Source organism: Enoplosus armatus, chromosome 9 (genome assembly GCF_043641665.1).
Source record: "Enoplosus armatus isolate fEnoArm2 chromosome 9, fEnoArm2.hap1, whole genome shotgun sequence".
In the NCBI taxonomy this organism is placed as follows: Eukaryota; Metazoa; Chordata; class Actinopteri; order Centrarchiformes; family Enoplosidae; genus Enoplosus; species Enoplosus armatus.
In genome coordinates this window covers 3,775,758-3,785,489 of record NC_092188.1, presented here as the reverse complement: position 1 = coordinate 3,785,489, position 9,732 = coordinate 3,775,758, and positions in this window count along the sequence as shown.

Below are 9,732 nucleotides of genomic sequence, written 5' to 3'. Positions count from 1 at the left end.
AATTATTTAAATACAAAATGTTTTCTGGTGATTGTTAGTTTAAACACTAAATTATAATTATTAAGTATAATTAGTTGCACCTGTTTTATCACATTTTTTATCAAACTCTTTTATATGCATGTATGTGTGCGTGAGTTTTTTTCTTTAATCTCATTTGGTTCCCTGTGGACACATTTAGATAAAACATTTCATTTTGAAAAACAAACAAACATGTTTGTGTCCTAAACAAAACCATCAGTGAATAGTCACAGCAAATATGGGTCAGTGTCATTATCAGAAGAGACCAAAAAGGGGCTGAAGCAGAACGAGGTCAGATAGGGCTGCTTTTTTAGTGGCCACTCTGCAAAGCCACTGCAAATACAGGGTAAAAAAATAAATAAATAAAAAAGCACAGCACAGTCAGGATCACATCTATTGTGAGTTACATACAAAACAGAGTGACAACCGTGGAGGAGGGGTTATATGCCAGTATGTTCTAAAACCTTGCAGCTACCTGGGATTTAGGAAACACTGTTTACAGGGTCCTGCCCAGTCCTGCAGGAAGTGCACAACTCCGATGTGTTTATTGTACTTGATTATAGGGATTTTCATTTCTGACTCTGCTGGTGCTCGCTTTGCTGTAAACAACTTGTGCTTCCAGGGTATGACACAAAGTCTTGGCACACTGCAGTTCACTTCACAGCAGAAACAAACTTGGCATCATGATTTTGTCTATAACATTATTGGCAAACTTTGCCCCAGATAGATAGTCACATTGACATCTGCCAAATGAAACTTAAAGTAATTAGACTCGACAATTCCTGAGGGTATGTTTTAGATACGGGACTACACGTGTGACATTAGAAAGTTAACACACAACACTGATTTAGATTTGACCTGGGCCAAAAGTGAAGAAATTAGCATGCGTATTACTATTGTTATGCAAGTGTGAATTAATGCCACCCAATCATCATTTAAAACATGTTTATATCCTATTTAATGGGCAAAATTCTTATTCTCAACACAATCAGCTATGGGAAAGGGGAATGGGATAAAGATAAGGAACAATGATTCATGTATTTCACACCCCATCTGGTGCTTAAGGAGATCCCCTAGATAACCTCAGTGAGAAATATTAAAAGAATAAACTTTATTCTGGGGCTTTTACAATACTGTTAACGGATAGTTGTGCAGGCCTGAAAGGTTTTGACCCCTTTTTACGATGACAAATTGCAGTCATTTCATATATATCAAGTGCACTTCAGTTATTCATGCATTTTTGAGTCACACTCTCACATTACATTAAGCACAGAGCAGGGGAGCAATCTCTCGTAGTTACACCAATCTTACTGCTGCAGCCCTGTTGTTGGAGACGCTTGTGGGAACGGCCCATAGACGGCCATTTTTCTCTCACTGCTGCCATAGCAACCAGCTCAAAAAAAAAGAAAAAGAAGCAGCCTGACCTGATGTTAATATGATTTGACAGGCAAGAATGTGCATGTGTGTGTGTGTGTGTGGGTGGGTGTTTTATTGAGAGTATATACTTTTCTTGTGCGTGCATGTTCTCAGTTACAGTCTGTGTGTTTCCGTGTACATGCGTGTCAGTGTTTGTATGTAAAGCTCATTAACTCCTCAATGTGCCGTTGCTATGCTTCTTAGCTGAGACTTAAACAAAAATGAGAGCGGAGACAGCCCTTAGTCCCCGTGCTCACCCACAAGTTTATGAGGTTTGTGCATGTGTGACACTTAAATTAATCTCTGCTTTCGTAGAAAAACCCTCATCACTGCAATTTAGGACATTTTCATATTTTCAAATTGTATAAAGGAATTTTATCCAGTCCCAAAGCTCAAAATGACCCTAATACATCTGTGGGGGGTTGATAGGGATGTTGATCGATAATTACCCCCAACCCACTCGTGCACTCTCATTTTTCTCCTCTGATTAATGGAGGACACACCACAAGTGAGTGGGCGAGTTACAATACATTGTGGGGCCTGTATCGCAACATTTGTTTAAATTAGTCAGGCTATCTTTGAGCTACCTGGTTTCACTAAGACTTGTGGTGTGTCCTCCAACATCTGTGATCCTTTAGAACCTCCTTATTTACGGGCTCTAAAACTAGTAAAGGCTAAATTCTGATATTTTTCAACCTGGGTCTTCTCCTAATAATTGTGACCATTCAGACAATGGGTGATGCTAATTTTGCACTCGTCGCCTCCGTTGTAGAGAGTCATGGAAACATGGCCGCCTCATAAAGCTTTCCCTTCCCCTGGAAGAAGAAGATCCCTACGCTGTTAACTACAGTAGCTAATCCAGGGGGCTGAATTCTGTGTTTATTTTCTGACAATCCAACGTAAACTATGATTGGCTATCTGCCTGGTCAGAGGCAGGACCTTAGTTCAAACCAACTGTTTGACGAGTAAACCTTTCGTTTATAGTTGCAATTCAGTCTTGGGCCACCCCAGTCAAAAAAACCTGGTCACACCACTGCTTAACCTGAACTGTCAGGACGCCTCGTGGCCAATGCAAGGTTAACATGACTAACAGCCACAATTACAAGAATGACAGCATGGTTGAAAAAATACCAAATTTCCCTTTAAGTGGCTGTGTTAACCCCATATTTTCCAATTCATTCATCAGCTTATTCTTGGAAAACGAACAGGGTTTATAACAAATAGCCAACTGCATGCTACATCCTGAGATCAAGAGCAGTGAATTAAATATGAGACAAAAATTAAAATGGTGGTTGATCATCAGCAGTAGAAACAGACTTATTTAGATATATACAGTATTTCACTTTGAGGTTTAGATAGAGAGTTGATTTTTTTTAATCTTACCCACCAAACTGCTGCCATAGCAATACTTTCTCTGTATGAATTTCACTTGCAATCCTCTAAAAAGTGTATAAATGGCCAGGAAATTAGGTTTCTCCAGCAAAACTCCAGCTGTGTTATCTGTCTTCTAATCCCTTACTCATACTAAGGATGCTGGGCTTCTCCTTTACATGATGTTAAAAGAGAATCAGGTTACAGCAGAAAGATGACAATAACAAGGTTACATAAATGTATGTAAATGTACTGAATGTTTGACCTCTACAGCTACTGTCGCCCCAAGAACCAAGACCTCTTTGGGTCAAGGTAAGCCAAACATGACTGACAATCACCCAGCCAGCTCTGCATCACTGCTGTGTCCTGTTCCGTCCCTGTCCTGTCCTCTCTCTGATCAAGCTGCAATTTGATAAATTAAAAGGTGATCAAGGAGATTAGAGTAGCTGCAGACTGCCACATCCCATTTGCCTTGCTAACACCAAAATAGCCTGGCAGACAGAATAAAGAGACTTTTACTGAATGTTGACTGTAGTCAACTGTCGACAGCTTTATTTTAAGATCTCTTACTGCTTGATCTTAAAACTCTTTTGTATACTTCGTACATCTTAACACTGCACACGAATTGTGTCCCATTTATTATTTTGCATTATCATGCTTTTCATAATCTGGCTTGGGTCAAAACCTCTGCGGGGCTGTTACCACTACTGTGTGATAATCAAACCAAATGAGATGCATAAGCTATTTCATCAAGTTTTAAAGTGGTGACCTGCAAGATTTTGTTAAAACCAAAACAAAAGCAATATTGAATAAAAAAGAACAGAAAGGAGAAAATGCTTTCATGAAGTAGTTATAGTTTTAATTATTATTTAGCTATATCAGCTAATGACAGTAGCAAATAGAATACATTGAAAATGTATTGATGGCAAGGTTTGCCAAGGCTACAGCCTCACTACTGGGCCATTGTTTGGGCTAACTACATGGCATCATACTTTCCTCTATTCCTATGGGTATTATTTCAGTGAGCACTAAACTTTCTTGTATTCCCTATATTCATCTAGTTTTATAACATGGCTCAAACTTCAGGTGCTCATTATGACTTAAAGTTATAACCAAAACTTGCAGTGTCGTAGTAAGTTTGGAGACTTTACTGTATCTGTCTTCGAGTGGTGTGGTGTAGCTTCCGTAGCTCCAAAGCAAGATTGATGCAATGTACTCCAGATTACCTGGGTAATTGACCTTGACTTGTGTGGAAACCCAATTAGACCACCAGTCTGCACACCACTGAGAGTCGAAGACGACAGGAAAGTGATCGACACCACTGATGGCTTCCAAGTGTACTGAAAAACAGCTATAGGCAGAAAAACCCAATCAAATGCTGGCCAGTGCACCCCTCCACTAACTTCTAGCTGCTAATACACTAAAATAATACATGGACTGCTGTAACTACCTCTACATAGGCATGTCTCAGGCTACCATTTCCTGTTTACAACTAATGAAAAACGCTGCTGCCCGGTTATTAACAAGGTCCAAGGTCCACATCACCCCTATCCTTGCATCCTTACACTGGCTCACTTCAGGACAAACTTCAAAATCCTTTTAATTGTGTTCAAATCTCTCCATGGTCTCGCCCCTACATACATCTCAGAACTTCTCACCCCTTACAGCATCACCAGACCCCTCAGAGCCTCAGAGCCACAGTGGCATGTTGGTTGTGCACCGTTCGTGGGGGGAAAAAAAAAAAAAAGGCCGAGGACTTTTCTGTTCTGTAATAGCCTGCCAGAGGCCATTAGACAGGCTGAGTACGTTAAGACCCTCTTTCATTCTCTGGCTTTTAATTGTGTTTAACCTGTTTCTATTTATTTATTTATTTCCTTGCGTTTTGAGTGCACTGTGTTTACATTGTTTCTATTTTAATCTTGCTTTCCACAACATCTGTTGTGCACATATAAGCCTATATGCTTGTATGCATATGTCTGTGTGAAGCACAACTCTGTTTGCTTTTTAAAGTGCTGTATAAATGAAATAAACATAAACATTAGGGCGCTATTATTTTAGTCATGCATCCTGACTATGCATAGAGACCAGATTATCTTGCACACATGAAAATATACTTGGATACTTCATCCATCTTCCCCTTCCTTATCTATTATCTAACCCTCTTTGTAAATTCATCTGATATCTTTTTTTTTTGCTGCGTTCCAACCAGAGTGTTCTCTTTTCTAAAATAGAGCATCAGATTGGATTCCAGCAGGAGTTAATCAGAAATGCTGCATGGTGCTCAAAGATGACATGCTTTATAAGCGGGGTGGAAAATAACCATCAGCCTCCAGACAAAATGCTGGCAAATTCTGAGAGAAACTGGTGCGTGCGTCAACCAGTCACTCTGGCGGGCACCCAACCATTATGTGAGAAAATGTTTGATTCTAAAAATCTTTCAAAACAGTGAAAGTGGGCAGTCGGCTTTACAATACCATCACGGTCAAGGGGTCGAATAAGTAATCCATCTCTTGTTTATGATACATTAGTCACAATGTGATGACTACTGAAGTGCCCACCACAAATCTGCAGCTTATACCAAACCCAGCAGTGGCTGTAAGGAGGGTGTATGTGATCTTTGCCAGAGTTGGACAGATGTGAACACCGCTGGCTGAGTTGAATCACAGGTCAGCTGCACGAGACAACAACAACTAAAGGCTACTGTAAACTGCCCGAGCATGGTAGATCTGCTTGGAATTATTTCACAGACTCCCTGCTGGGGTCTATCCGGTCCCCAAAGTGTCAAAGCACTGCCAGTGACTAGTGTTGGTTAAGTGCCTGGAAGCATATAGGAGCCCTGCTGGATGCCATCCCTCTGAGTCTATTCTGCTGCATCTGCCTTACACTGTGTTTCATGTATTTTTCCTCCTGTCTGATCATAAAGAAATTATTCAGGGAAAGAATGAACGCTCTTGTTTTGAAAAAGAGTTAAAGCTCTTCTTATCTTAACTATTATGAATTAATGATTCTTCCATCTGATCATACGTAATTGCCAAACAACAAAAGCAAAAGCATCAACAGTGTTATGCTGGAGCAAACTGAATGCAGCAAATGTCTGTTTAAATGCAGTCTCATACAAAAATGTACTTTCAAGTTTTCAAATTAGCCCTGTAACCATTTCTTCACATGTGCAAACAGTCAATGTGCTTGTATTTCATGGCATCATGAAATGTAATGCAATAAGCTGTCTAATTCCACAAAACTCAAAATTTTGAAGCATTCTTATCACAATGTCTGCTAATTTCATTAACTTAACAGAAAATGTCACTCATTTGCAAATTGGGGATTCAATTTGTTCTACATATTTAGCAGAATCAAACATTGTGTTCAGTCGCACGGACGATTTTTTTTTTATCCTTTTCTCAATGCTTGCTTCTTCTTCCTGCTGCGTAAAAACATGTCTGGTGAGTCCTGTGTAAAATAAATCCTTCCACTGCTGGGTATGACCATGATGAATCCCTGTTAAATTCAGTTCAATATGCTATTTTTCCATGCTGCAGTTTCTTTATGTGGTCTCTATTGGGTGCGCAGCATTCCCTCTGAGAATCCATTTCAAAACGGAAAGATTGTGTGTTTAGTAATCCCACTTTATGATAATTATTGGGATGAATCCACTCTGTATATTTGAACCCAGGCAAACAACCAGGATGAATGATATTTATGCTGTCACTGGCCCGGGCACAGTGATTATTATACATTTATTTTATCTAAGAATATTATTATTTTATGAGATCAGGAAACCGTTCTAACTAGTTTCACCCCAGTTATTAGTAAGAAATTAAAAACTAGTGAATTCACTACAGAGGCTGTTAATACTGTGTTTAAGAGCTCAGTCACTGCTGTTTTTTCCCGCTGTCAGTGCTCAGTTTCTCAGCCCTCCCACAGCTTATGACTGGGACTGATAGGTGTACACCTCTCAGTGATGCTCAGTAATTTCCCATTCAATCAAACTGGCTTGGTGTTATTTGCTATCATATGTTCAATCACGCCTAGTAGCTCAAGTGGCCTCACACCGCAATGCTGTAATTTGCTGGTATATACCACAAGAGGTTTGTCAATTAAACACAAAGTGTATGCTTTCGATGTGCCACACTAAAGGACAGTGGCAGAAGGCTTTCAAGAGCAGAAACCCAGTGAGTCACCACTCTGAGGACTCATCTTTCTTTTTTTCTTTCTCTTTTTAGGTTAAGAACAAGTTGACACCATCAAATACTACAAACTCAGAATATCCTGCACTTCACCTCTGCAATATGGAGTTTTACACATTCCCTCTGAAGCCCTGCTTCTGGTTTGAAGTGCTGACACCTGAAGTGGGCTGACGTGTCCTCACCACTCACTCCCTCTTATCGGGGACACACAGGCAGCTTCCTCACACAGCAGACTGGACCAGCGCTGCCACTTTTAACCTGCCTCCTCAGACTAGTGCTGAGGTGTTTTCATATGCCCCACGGTGATTCAAAATGAATTAGTGCGCTCTGTGTACTACAAGACTGTATTGGTACTGTGAGATGCAGTGACAGGAGAGGATTCTGAGATTAGGGAAGACAGACTATCCACAACCGATTTTCCCATTGGCAAGCATTAAATTTATAACAAGCATGTTGACAGCACATTTTCTTCTTAGGTTAGACTGTTCGGCAGGCGGTGGTATCAAATCTCCCCACTATGATGCCTCTCAAGAAAACTGCAGTGTGTTTTTTTTAGGAGTCAGAGTGTGATGCAAACTAACTGCAAGAAACAATCACAACACACAAGATTGTATGGCCTTAAGTTGAGAAATACTGGCACCTGAAAGCCATGAGTTACCTGAGATTGGAAAGCAGAGAATGACAAAATGAAATGACAGAAATGCAAAACTGCTCAAATTCAACTAGCCCCTGACTGGAGGGGAAAGTAGGGGTGAAATCTATCATGCTTGGCTTAAACATCAGGGAATGGAAATGCAAATTGTAAAATCTCTAACCTAGTAAGGTGAAAGATTGCCAACAACACAAAACTTTTCCACAATGGTTCAGATCAGAGAAAACAAACTGCAGTGATGGCCTCCTTTATTTATGCAACTGGAGCTCTGAACAATGGCTGGTTTCCTGCCAAAGTGCCTAGTGAGTTGACAAACCCACCACCACCTACTGGTACATAGCTGGTGGTCATTTCTAACCCAGTTAATGATATAAGAGGAAGTATGCTGATCCCAAACGCTCGCATCAGCAGCAGCACCAGCAGATCTGCATTATAAAGCTTTTTGAGGACACATATTCCGGTCCTGCAAGTCCAACAACAAGTTAATGTTGTTTCTTGTTGGACAATCGCCATTTAATTATTGTGAAACTTGGGGGAATTCACAGTCTAGATGGTTCACAAAACATTTAAAAAATATTGGGAAAATACATCATTAAAAACATATTTTCTCTAAAGTAGCAAATCCGTATTTAAGGGGATATTCAGGGCCGCTGTTGATGCTGATTTCTGTCATTTAGCACTGGCATTATGACAAACTTGTTGACGATGCCAAGTAGGTCATTGTTAAAGCCAACCTGTGTCAAACAGCATTTCCTATTTATTTTTAGCACATTTTTAATGTGACTAGCAGATGGTTTCAACACACAGCACTGTACAATGACTCATAAGTGTCACTGAATCACATGTTAATACATAAACCTGAAAATCCGTGTTGTCCTAAATTATTAAACCAGATCCATCTGGTACTCAAAATAAACACTAATTGATATTTGGAAAATATTAACTTGACCCAGGTCAGTTTTCAGCACAGTCGGTGCAAAAGCATTACAGATTATTATTTTCATTAGCTATTTTCCAAGTGTACTTCTCCCTCAGCTCGCCCGGTTATGAATAATTCAAAGTGGTTCCTCTGAAATCACAGAGAGATTAAACAGATTAAAATAAATCTATTATCACTATAATTTGAAGTTTGCTCTCAAGCATTAATGACCATGTTGTTGTTGTTGACAAGAGGATTCACCGCCACAGTGCTGCTGAGTCATACATTCACACATGGCAGCACACTGCCCTCACCTGGCTGAAGGAAAGCACGTCCAAACACGGCAGCCATGCAGCCAGCCACCAAGGACAATGACTGAAGTCGAAGAAAGAGCTGCTGCTCAACACTGTGTTGTGGATATGAGATGTTTCATAGTCTGTTCTTTGATGTCTACTGCAGTTCAACTTTAGGCCTCCATTGTTTTTTTGTTTTTTTAACAATTTATGGTAAAATACAATAATTAAAGAGTTAATCTCATTAACAGGTAATTGTTTTATATGTATTTGAAATGAGGGTACAGTTTTGGATAGTTTTAGTGAGTTGTGTTTTTAATTCTTTTTCACTTTTTCAACTTAACTCTAAACAAGTGTTTTTTGATTAACTGCCTTAAGTAAATTCTAATTCAACTATAAATTGAACACAATGTTAGATGTTCCTAACACCTTTAAATATTTTAGTTGAGAGAAGTGATTCACGTCATATCTGGACTGTTGTTACAGTAAACAGTAAAGGCGGAACCAAAAAATGTTTATATATAAACATGACTAAACTATCCCGTGAGTCTGACTGTTTCTCTTCATAATCAAACCTCTGATTACGTCTGATTCCTGAAATAATGCTGTGACTTCTATCTGATTAAGAGTGACAATGGTGGTGCTTGTGGCAGAACTTGTCACGGTGTACTTCTTTGACATGTTTTTGTCAGCTGACAAGATTATCCAGGAACTTGCAGCCGTCCTACATCCAGGATGTGGATGTCTGGCTCATCTTATGTAGGACAATGTTTCCAAACGCTGGGCGTGATGCCTCTCAGTCTGAGGATAAAGCTAATTCTGGACTCCAGTTGTTTGGACAGTGTACTGAATATCTTGGCCGACTGTCCAGAACGT